This window comes from Talpa europaea (genome assembly GCF_964194135.1).
Source record: "Talpa europaea genome assembly, chromosome: X".
NCBI lineage: Eukaryota > Metazoa > Chordata > Mammalia > Eulipotyphla > Talpidae > Talpa > Talpa europaea.
Window position 1 is genome coordinate 96,275,994 of NC_140081.1, and position 10,994 is coordinate 96,286,987.

Here is a 10,994-nt window from a genome sequence, read left to right on the forward strand (position 1 = left end):
CGCACCCCCCCCTCCACGGGCGCGTCCTCCTCCACCCCTCTTCCGCCCTCCCCTGTCTCCCCCCCCCTCGCCAGGCCCCGGAGGCCCCAGCGACCCGTCGCAGCCCCAGCCCCCCCTCCTCTCACCCCCGGGGCTGGGGCTTCCTGTGAACCGGGAGCCCAGCGGCCATGCTCAGGCAGTGGCCTGGAGTTGGCCGCCCTGCGGCCCAGATGAGGGTGCGGGGTACTCCCGGGCCAGGCTTTGCGCGAGGCCCCGCAGCGACAGCCCAGCCCACCCCGCCCCTCCATGGTGCAGCCTCTGCGGCTGAGGTCGGCCCAGTCTACCCTGGCCTGGAGCAGCTGCGAGGGAGGCCGGTGCAGAGGCCATAGCCTCATTGGCCTAGCCGAGCCAGGAGTTACCCTTCTGCCCAAGGAGCGGGCTCCGCTGCCAGAAGAGAAGGCGCTGGCGGGCTGGGCCGCTGGTGCCTCTGCTCTTGAGTGGCCAGCAGGGCACTGTACCCCCCACCAGAGTGAAGCGCCCAAACCCAGCCTCTCGCAAGTGATCAAGCCCAACCTGGATTTCCACATCCAGCATCCCTCCCCGCTGCACAGTAACGAGGACCCCGAAGTGTATGTGACGCCACCCCCAGTTCTGTTAGGTCCCACCTCAGGACCTCTAGCTGGACTTCACCCACCTACTCATGACTCTAGCTACAAGATCCCCAGAGGCAGTGGCAACCAATTGGCTGGAGATGCCTTGCACATCTCTTACAAGCCCCCACTCCCCTCCTAGTTCCTCCAGGGACCCCTATGACTCTCCTGCCTCCTTTCCCCAGCTCTCTAGCCCAACTTGCCCGACTGTCACTAGAGAGGTTGAAGCTCCCTGTGATGTGACTCTGACCCCAATGCCATCTTCAAAACTACAGCCTGATCTAGAGCACGAAGGGGACCGCGAAGCAACCCCCATCTCATTCCCCGAAACTTGAAACGGACATCGGCCCTGCCTAATCTGTAGGAAGCTCCCTGTAAGGCTGGGACATGGACAAGGCATTTCCCATGTGCTCTTGCTGGAGCTGTAAGCACTGCCTTCTCCAGATCTCCCAAAAGCCGCTGCCTCCAATGACTGGACACCCTGGCCCCACTCCTGGCCAGAAGCGCCTCACCCCCACACAGGCCCCTGCTGTCCTCAGCTGAGAGTCTGTCCTGCCACCCTCTGCCTGCCCTGACTGTCCCTGAGTCCTCCAGTCCCCCAGCGTCCTCACCTGCTCTAGGTCTGAAGTCAGCATCCAGGACCTACCTCTGCTTGACTGACTATGGGAGTCCAAGGTGAATCTAGAGGGCTGGGAGGTGCACAATCCAGCAGGACACCACAACGAGGAGGGCATGTCCATGGCCAAAGAGCATCAGTACACCCACTGAAGGGGTGGGTAGGGCTCAAGATCTAAGCCCTGGGATGAGGGCTCAGGGTGTCCAGAACTGTTGGAGAGGGGGCTGCCAGAGCAGCAGGAGGCCCCTGTCCCCAGGACAGACTTCCAGAGACCTCCAGCTCCACCTGTACTTCTATGTCACAGCCACTGCTCAGTGCCACATGCGGCCATGACAGCCCCATGTCCAGCTCCTGGGCCAAACAGTCCCCACTCCTCCTCTGTTCCACAGCAAGTCCGTGGTGGTGGCTACTCACCGACTGGTGTCTATTGGAATCTAAATTGGGAAAGGAGTAAAACTATCATTATTTGTAGGTGACATAATAATGTACATAGAAAACCCTAAAGACACTAAAAACTGAAACAATAAACACTAAAAACTGAGGCAAAGTCCCAGGCTCCAAAATCAATACATAAAAATCTGTTGCAGTCCTATATGCAATCAGTGAGCTCCAGAAATCCAGAAAACATTCCCATTATCAATTGTATCAAAAAGAATTAAGTACCTAGGAATGAACTTAACACAGGAGGTGAAAGACCTGTACAATGAAAACTATAATACACTATTAGAAGAAATAGAAGATACAAAGAACTGGGCCTCCCCGGTGGCGCAGCGGCTGAGCGCTGGGTTGCGAAGCTGCCCGCGGCCTCTGCAGCGCCGGTTCGATCCCCGGCTGCTCCCCGGCCACCGGAGGAGGGTCCCACATGGCGCGCAGACCTCTCCTGCCGCCCGCTGCTCCCCTCAGCAGTGTCCTTTGGTCCTTCTGCCTGCTCTGCTCCCCGCTCTGGCTCTGGTGAATTCTCTCACCCTCCTGCGCTTCTGACTGTACCCAGTGCATGTGTAAACAAAACAAACAAACAAACCAGCAAACAAATAAATAAAGCATGCCTCTATAAAAAAAAAAAAAAAGAAGATACAAAGAACTGGAAAGATATTCTCTGCTCATGGATTTAAAGAATTAACATTGTTAAAATCGCCATCTTGGGCCTCTCTGGTGATGCAGCGGGTTGAGTGCCACACTGTGAAGCTGTCTGCACCCTCTGCAGCACGGCTTCAATTCCCAGCAGACCAGGGAGATACCCACATGGTGCGGCAAACCTCTCCTGTCTCACCTGCTGCTCCCCTCAGTAGTGCTTTCAGTCCATCTGCCTGTTCTGCTCCCCGCTCTGTCTATGGTGAATCCTCTCACCCTCCTGCGCCTCTGGCCTGAACCCCAGCTCTTGTATAAATAAAAATAAATCTTTAAAAGATAAATAAATAAAATAAAATGGCCATCTTACACAAAGCAATAGACCTATTCAGTGCAACCTCTATTGAAGATTCAGTAGCATTCTTCAAAGAAATAGAGGAAAACTACTGAAATTCATATAGAACTATAAAAATCCTTGGATAGACAAAGCAACCCTGACAAAAAAGAACAGATGTCTCACACTCCCAGACTTCAAACTATACTACATAGTCAAAACTGTATGGTATTGTAATAAAAACAGACACACTGACCAATGGAATTGAACTGAGAGCCCGGAAATAAATTCACAATTGTATGGATAGTTAGTCTATGACAAGGAAGCCAAAAATATAAAATGGATAAAGGAAACTCTCTTTCACAAATGCTGTTGGTAAAACTGGGCAGCCACATGAAAAACAATGAAACGAGACCACAATTACACCATATACGAAAATTAACTCCAACTGGATTAAAGATTTGGATGTAAGAACTGAAACCATAAAGTACATTGAAGAAAAATTAGGCAAAACACTCCAGAACATTGACTTCAGTGATATCTTTGAGGACTACATTCAACAAGGGAGGCTAAAAGCAAAAATAAACAAATGGGATTACCTCAAAGCAGAAGAAACTATCATAAAAATGAAAACACCCTGCAGAGTGGGAGAAAACAGTTGCATATCATACATCTAACAAGGAGCTAATAGCCAAGGTCTACAATGAACTCATGCAACTCAACAACAAGAAAACAAATAACCCAATTAAAAAACGGGCAGAAGCTCTAGACACCTCCAAAGAAGACATACAGATGGCCAACAGGGATATGAAAAAAAAGGTTCATCATCACTATCATCAAGGAAACACAAATCAAATGCACAATAAGATACCACCTCATACCTGTGAGAATGGCCCAGATCAGAAAGATCAGAAACAACATGTTGCCTTAGATTACCTCCTTGCAGCCCAAATGGGGTACACACCACTTTCAACACTTCATGTTGTACTTGAATCAATACCTTATCAGGGGTGGAATTAGAAACTGTTGAAGTCTTTAAATTTGCCAGGTATTTAAAAGGTCATTCCAATTTGATGCCTGGTTGTTTAATTTTAAGTTTCCTGTTATTTTCAGCTGACTGTCCTTAGGAATTGGAGCAATTTTAAGATAAGGATTACAAATAGTTCTGTTATTGTCACTGTGTATTGCTTTTCTATTGTTGAAAATGCGACCCTTTATAGATCTTAGCTCTCAACCCAAACCAGGTTTGTGGTAGTTCAAAGATTGGAGGCCATTCCCCAAGCCATGGACCCTTCGTTATAGGAGAGGAAGAGGGGCACCCCAGACCCCCCAAACCTGCCTGCTCTACATAGGTTCTGCCATCCGCCCCAACAACACAAAACAGATGAGACTTTAATGGGAAGGAACTTTAATACAATTAGGAAACAACACAGGAAAGGCAAAGAATATAGTTTCTTAATCAAGCACCCAGAGTTACCCGTCTCCTCGTGGGTAAAAGTCCATCCAAATGGGATTGGCCCAGAGCAAGGCCCCAAAGCCTGCCACAGTCTAAAGCACCTTTCAGTGGGGACCCACAGAAAAGTATCAGAAATAACCAGACAAGTCTGGAGGGAAAAGAGCAAAATCAAAATCAAGACAAAAACTGCCATTGTCGGGCCTCCCCGGTGGCGCAGCGGTTGAGCGCTGGGTTGCGAAGCTGCCCGCGGCCTCTGCGGCTCCGGTTCGATCCCCGGCTGCTCCCCGGCCACCGGAGGAGGGTCCCACATGGCGCGCAGACCTCTCCTGCCGCCCGCTGCTCCCCTCAGCAGTGTCCTTCGGTCCTTCTGCCTGCTCTGCTCCCCGCTCTGGCTCTGGTGAATTCTCTCACCCTCCTGCGCTTCTGACTGTACCCAGTGCTTGTATAAATGAATAAATAAATCTTAAAAAAAAAGATAAAATTAAAAAAAAAACTGCCATTGTCACCTCCCCACGGGTCTCTCACCCACATCTGTGTCAGTCAGTACACGACCAAAAGGCAGGCGCAGTTTCCTCACGTGTCTCTCGGCTCCATGCGCCTCCTCCAGGTCTCCTTCTGGCTCCATCCTGCCTCCTTCCTTCCTCAGTCTCCTCTGCAGCTTATTCTCTCTGCTCTGCTCCACCCTCCTTTTGGGTGGGGCAGGAAACCTAGAACCTCCCCTTTTCCTGGGGACCACCCTGTTACACCTTCAGAATCAGCCTTCACTACAGAGACTTCAGTTCAACGTGACCTGCCTGCAGCACCGAGGCCAAAGCCACCTTATTACCAAAACCCGAAGACTCATCTCCACCGCGCCAATACTGGGATTCCCCCACGCCACGAGGGACGTGACCTCCTGGCCCAGCAATGTGTGCTTTCTCCAGTTATAGGTGACTCCCCAGGACTAATCCTCCCAGAATATGGGACTTCTCCAGTTGATCATCAGAGGAAAGATTTTGGTCAAAAGGTGGAATGACAAGAAATAAAGAACCAAAATGGAGTCACACGAGTCGGGATAGCCAAGGCCGAATAGAAAGGCTACTGAGGGTCAGGTCCTGGGTATGTGCAGATATGTCCACTCCAGGAGGAAATTGAAATGAAACTGACCACCACTTGATGGAGGACAGGAATATAAAAAACCGAAAAGGAGGTGCGCTATAAGACCAGAAACCTGGCTCACACAAGGAGGTGGGGGTAGAAGAGATTAGCATAGCCATTGACACAGCTATGGAAACCAAGGTCCTTAGGCACCAACATCTAGACTACAAAACATAACACCCAAGCAGGGATCAGACTGCTGAGGGGAGTGTCTAGAGCACAGGCCCAGGGGTAAAGATACGGAGATGGAGCCCATTGTGGAATGCCCAGTCCCTTTCAGATTCTTCATAGTTACCCACAATCAGCAACTAACCAGAAGGCTCACAAGGAGTGACCCCGCCCAAACAGAAAAAGACTATATCAGTGCAGTCTCTGCACAGGCTGGGGGCAGCACTCTGTCTGCCCGCCTGTGCCTATGCAGGTGCTTCCTTTCACCAACTCTCTCCTCTGCAGGGCAGCAACTTCCTGCCTGCCCGTGACCTGTACCTGCTGGGGCTTCTCCTCACTGACCCTCAGTGGTGGCAGCTCTCCTCAAGGCCGCCCGCCTGCAACCACACAGGCCCCTCTCAGCAAACCTGTCCCTTTCGGGGCAGCTCTTCCTGCCCACTTGTGTCTATGCAAGTGTCTTTTGCTATCCTATCCCTTTTCTAATAAACCTGCTCTTTATTTTTTTTTTTAAATAGAGGCATGTTTTATTTATTTATTTGTTTGTTTGGGTTTTTTTTTTGTTTTTTTTGTTTATACATGCACTGGGTACAGTCAGAAGCGCGGGAGGGTGAGAGAATTCACCAGAGCCAGAGCAGGGAGCAGAGCAGGCAGAAGGGCCGAAGGCCACTGCTGAGGGGAGCAGCGGGGCGGCAGGAGAGGTCTGCGCGCCATGTGGGACCCTCCTCCGGTGGCCGGGGAGCAGCTGGGGATCGAACCGGCGCCTCCGAGGCCGCGGGCAGCTTCGCAACCCAGCGCTCAACCGCTGCGCCACCGGGGAGGCCCTAAACCTGCTCTTTAAATATAACTATCATCTCTGCCTCGTGGAGAAACTTGCCTGGGAAACTCACTGCGTGTCACTGAAAGGGGAGCTCTGGTGAAACCTTTCCCAGAGAGAACCCAAGGACCCCGCACTAATTCCAAACCCACAGACTCCAAAACCACATCACCACAGACAGCCCAGGGATTGAAACTTTTCAGCTTATTTCCATATTATTGCACTAATCATTTCTGGACTGGTCTAGCTTAACCTGCATAGCAGACCAGAGTGGGAAGCGTCCCGCCCACTGCCAGACAACCTAGACCAAGATTCAAGGGCTCTTTGGAGCCACGTTTCTGGGGTTGCATTCTTGGCAAGAACCCAAAAAAGTACACACTTTTTCTTTCCTATTTTACCAGCTTTCACTTTCTTCATTATCGTGATAAAGCACACTATAAGACTGAATAGAGAATGGGAAAGAATCAGGAACATGACTGACTATGACCTTTTAAGTGTCTGGCAAGTATGTATGGGAGCGAATTATGGGGCAAGCACTGTTCTAGGCAGTAACTTGATGGGGTTCTGATGAGATATGGTTCAGTGGCGGGGTCTTTGGGTGACCTCAGAGAAAAGTTCCAATCGAGGCACCCGTTCAGCAGCACGCGGTGAGTTTACCAAGGAGTACAAGACACAAGCAGGCAAAAGTTATATCCCAAAAGGGCAGGTTTTTAGAAAAAGAGATAAGGAGAAGAAGATGCTTGCACAGACATAAGCTGGCAGAAAGACTTAGATTTGAAATGAATGGGTTTGTTGAAGGAGATGCCTGCATATAGACACAGGAGCCCAGTCTTGGGACAAGAGTTGCCTTTGGCCAGGCGGGAGTTGTTCTGCTACGGTGTTCTTTCGAGGGTTTCATTCCTTTGTGGACAGTCCATGCCTAAGGATTTCCTGTGCTTAAGGATTTTCATTTCTATATCTGGCTTAATGAATCTGTTAATCATTTCTACTCCCACCTCCAGTTTCTGGCCCTGTGAAGCCTCCACCCCAAATTTTCTACTCTTCGCCTCCATTCATTTTATGCAATGATGAGGATCCTAATAGGAATTCAGTAGCAAGAAGCTCTGGATATCAGAGAACCCTGTTCTATTTCTCTCTTTACAAAGTCCTTTCTTCTAATTTTCAGTGTGAACATATATTGTCTTTCTGCTTTGTATGTTAAGATTTCACTGGTGTATTTCCAGTAGGCACTTTGGTATGCTTCTAGAAAAGATACATATAAAGCTTGAACTCGTGGTTATATGAGATGTCTAATATAAAAAAGACTATTGCGGGCCTCCCCGGTGGCGCAGCGGTTGAGCGCTGGGTTGCGAAGCTGCCCGCGGCCTCTGCGGCGCCGGTTCGATCCCCGGCTGCTCCCCGGCCACCGGAGGAGGGTCCCGCATGGCGCGCAGACCTCTCCTGCCGCCCGCTGCTCCCCTCAGCAGTGTACCTCGGTCCCTCTGCCTGCTCTGCTCCCCGCTCTGGCTCTGGTGAATTCTCTCACCCTCCCGCGCTTCTGACTGTACCCAGTGCATGTGCAAACAAAACAAACAAACAAACCAGCAAACAAATAAATAAAGCATGCCTCTATAAAAAAAAAAGACTATTGCCTGTCAGTGTAATTTTCAGATCAAACAACAAGGACTAGGTATGATATAAATATTCTGTTTACATAACATTTTCCCTAGGGCACGCCTAATTCTTTACATGTGGTATTTCTCTAAAGTTTACACGAGCCCTAAGATATGAGTGCAGGGAAGAGTGGAGGAGGAAGAACATATCTGTTTAACAGATGTGAAAACTGAAGCGTTTTCATTGAAGGTTAGTGATAACTGAAACATATTTTAAAAACAAACATTTAGTGGATTGTCTCTCATTGTGTACCTTCAAAATTGGCTCTGCTTCTACCAAAGAAATCAATATGCACAAGGGAAATAAAATTGTCTGCTTTATGTTTATTTTCAGAACATCACAAGCACAGGTTCTCAGGGAAGTTTCAAATTGCCTATTACTCATCCTTAAGTTAATAGAGTTCACACTTCTAATACTGAAGGACAAGGTTGCTACAGACAGAAGAACTATGAAAGGAATTGATTTCATGTATTTCAACAGATGGAACGTTATTAAGGAGGTCAATCAAAAACTTCACAGAAAATGAATACAGGAAACACACACACACAACTGGGCGAATGGTCCAGGGACTTCTCTGTACATGTCTTTTTTTTTTAATAATTACTGTGACTCTATATTTCAAAATAAAACTTTTTTTAAAAAGGAAATGAACCATACATGGAGCGAAACGTGTTAAGTAAAAAGTAAACACCTTCCCCCCTTAAACACCACCTTGCATTTAAGGTATAAAATATTCCTTACCTCACTCCCTCACCATGGAAAACCCTGGGAATCTGAAGACTCACCCAACATATTAAAAAAAAAGTTGTCCAGGGGCCTCCCCGGTGGCGCAGCGGTTGAGCGCTGGGTTGCGAAGCTGCCCGCAGCCTCTGCAGCGCTGGTTTGATCCCCGGCCACCGGGGAGGGTCCCACATGGTGCACAGACCTCTCCTGCCGCCGCCCGCTGCTCCCCTCAGCAGTGTACTTCAGTCCCTCTGCCTGCTCTGTTCCCCCCCCCCCCAGCTCTGGTGCGCTTCTGACTGTACCCAGTGCTTGTGTAAATAAATAAATAAATCTTTAAAAAAAAAAAGTTGTCCTTTGCTGACTCAACTGAAAAATCTCCATCTGTATTTAAAGCAAAAGAAAGTGCTGGTGATTGGTGCACCTATTCTCTGGATCTTTTCAATACAAAAGCAAAAATCAAACCTCAGTTTGTAAACTGCCAAAGGCTAAGGGGAGAGCCCTTTGTGTCCTATTCATGTGCGCATGCCCTGCACTTAGCCCAGCAAGCTCTGCAGACGCTCTGAGGTCTGAGAAGGGCCTGTGCTTGCTTGAGTGGTGTGGGCCAGAGGCGCAGGTTTGTCCTCAAGGGCAGCCTGCTGTTGTCCTTCGAGAGCCCAGAGCACCAGGCCCTCTGAGCCAGGTGGTCCTGGAGGGCTGCACAGTGGAGCTGGCCGAGGCGTCCGAAACCGAGGACTTTGCCTTGGCAATCCGCTTGGGCACCCCTGGGGTGCACCCACACCTGCTCGCGGTGGATGACCAGAGGCCCCGGAGGCCTGGGTGAAGGCTCTGTCCAGGGCCAGCTTTGGACATGTGCCCAGTGGGGTCCGAGTTGGAGAGCCAGCTGCAGGTGGCCAGCCCCTGCCTCATGCCCGAGGCTTTCAGTAGCCGCTGCAAGCCCCAGGCGCCTGACGTCTGCTCCCTGGGCCTGTAGAATGGCCACTCCCTCTCCAGGGACTGCAGCCTCATGGGCTTGGTTGAAGAAGCGGGCAGCAGGCCAGCTGGCCAGAGATCAGCAGAGTGCGAGTTGCAGGGCCCTGCCAGCCTCCTTCTGGGCAGGGGCAGAGCCCCCCTGAGAGCTTTTGCTTCTCTACCCTGCATGAGTGGTACGGCCAGGAGGTCATGGATCTCAGGTGGGGCTGGCTGCAGAGGGCCAGGGGAGGCAGCATGCGAGGAGAGGCCAGGCCCTGAGTAGGGACCTTCAAGTTTTGTCCTGTGGGTCAGGACCCCAGGGAGTGGGGTAAATGGGAGTGGTCAGGTTTCTCTGCCCTCCCATCATTAGCATCAATGCTGGACACCTGTGGTCTTACACCTGCTGACTGCGCTCCTGGACTGGTGAGCCAGAGTAGGCGCTGGAGCAGAGAGACGGAGCATGTAAGGGCTGCGGCAGAGGCCTGAGGGCGGAGAGCAGAGGAGAGCAGTGGAGAGCATCAGAGAACAGCGAGGGGAGCAAAGAGCAGGTAGGGATTCGCAGAGGGGGCCAGGTTGCTGTCGCCCTCCTGGCGTGTCTCCCCTAACCTGTGGGGTGATGCCCAGGGCTCCAAGGTTCTCTTTCCAGCTTCCTGGACCAACGATGAACCTACCCGGCCTGCGAGGGCTGCACAGCACAGGGCTGCTGCTTTTTCAGTTTCATGTTTACTCCATCTAAAGTTGCTGTCTTGAGGGAGGGGTTCGCTTCTTCGTGCTTTTTAGGTTTTTTCCAGGTCCCAGACCCCCCTCAGGCTTGGAGGAGACTGAGGAATCATCCCTTCCAATCCCTTTACTTCCTAGGCCCACAGAGCAGAGGCGGTCTGCTCAGCACCACGGAGCAAGACCAAGTCTCCTGACTGGATTCGGCTCCCCACTTGGGGAATGTTGGTGCTGCGGAGCTGGAAGGGACTGGGCCACAGGCAGCCCTGCCAGCCACCCACATGTGACTCAACAGCCAGTTTCCAACACGGGGAGTCACGCATACATCTAAGCACCAGAGTTTGCTGCGTGCTGACTTGAGAGACACCGCAGACATTGCCAGAGAAAGTAGATTTGTCGTCAGGGAGTTTTCTGGGGCATATTTTTTCCTGAGTGGTAGGAAGATTGGGTTTGGACCCCCATGCTGCAGTTTGGAGGGGCCCTTTGGAGGAAGGGGGTTAGCCAACAAAGAGGGATTTATTTTGCTCAGAAAGTGTCGGGCTACCCTCCCTCCCTGGCTGCCCTGTCAGCATATCGTGTTGTTCTTTTTTTTTTTTTTTAAAGATTTATTTTTTATTTATACAAATGTTAGGGTAGGGCCAGATGCATGGGAGGGTGAAAGGATTCACCAGAGCCAGAGCGGGAAACAGAACAGGCAGACTGACGAAACACACTGCTGAGGGGAGCAGTGG

The 10,994-nt window shown here is 50.7% G+C and overlaps 1 pseudogene across 1 annotated transcript; it reads left to right on the forward strand.

The window, feature by feature from the left end:
• The first annotated feature begins 285 nt into the window (after nt 1–285).
• Nucleotides 286–9,825, forward strand: LOC311187744 (sesquipedalian-2-like; annotated as a pseudogene). The gene is made up of 2 exons: nt 286–608; nt 9,212–9,825. The product of its transcript is annotated as a sesquipedalian-2-like (transcript).
• Nucleotides 9,826–10,994: the final 1,169 nt, after the last annotated feature.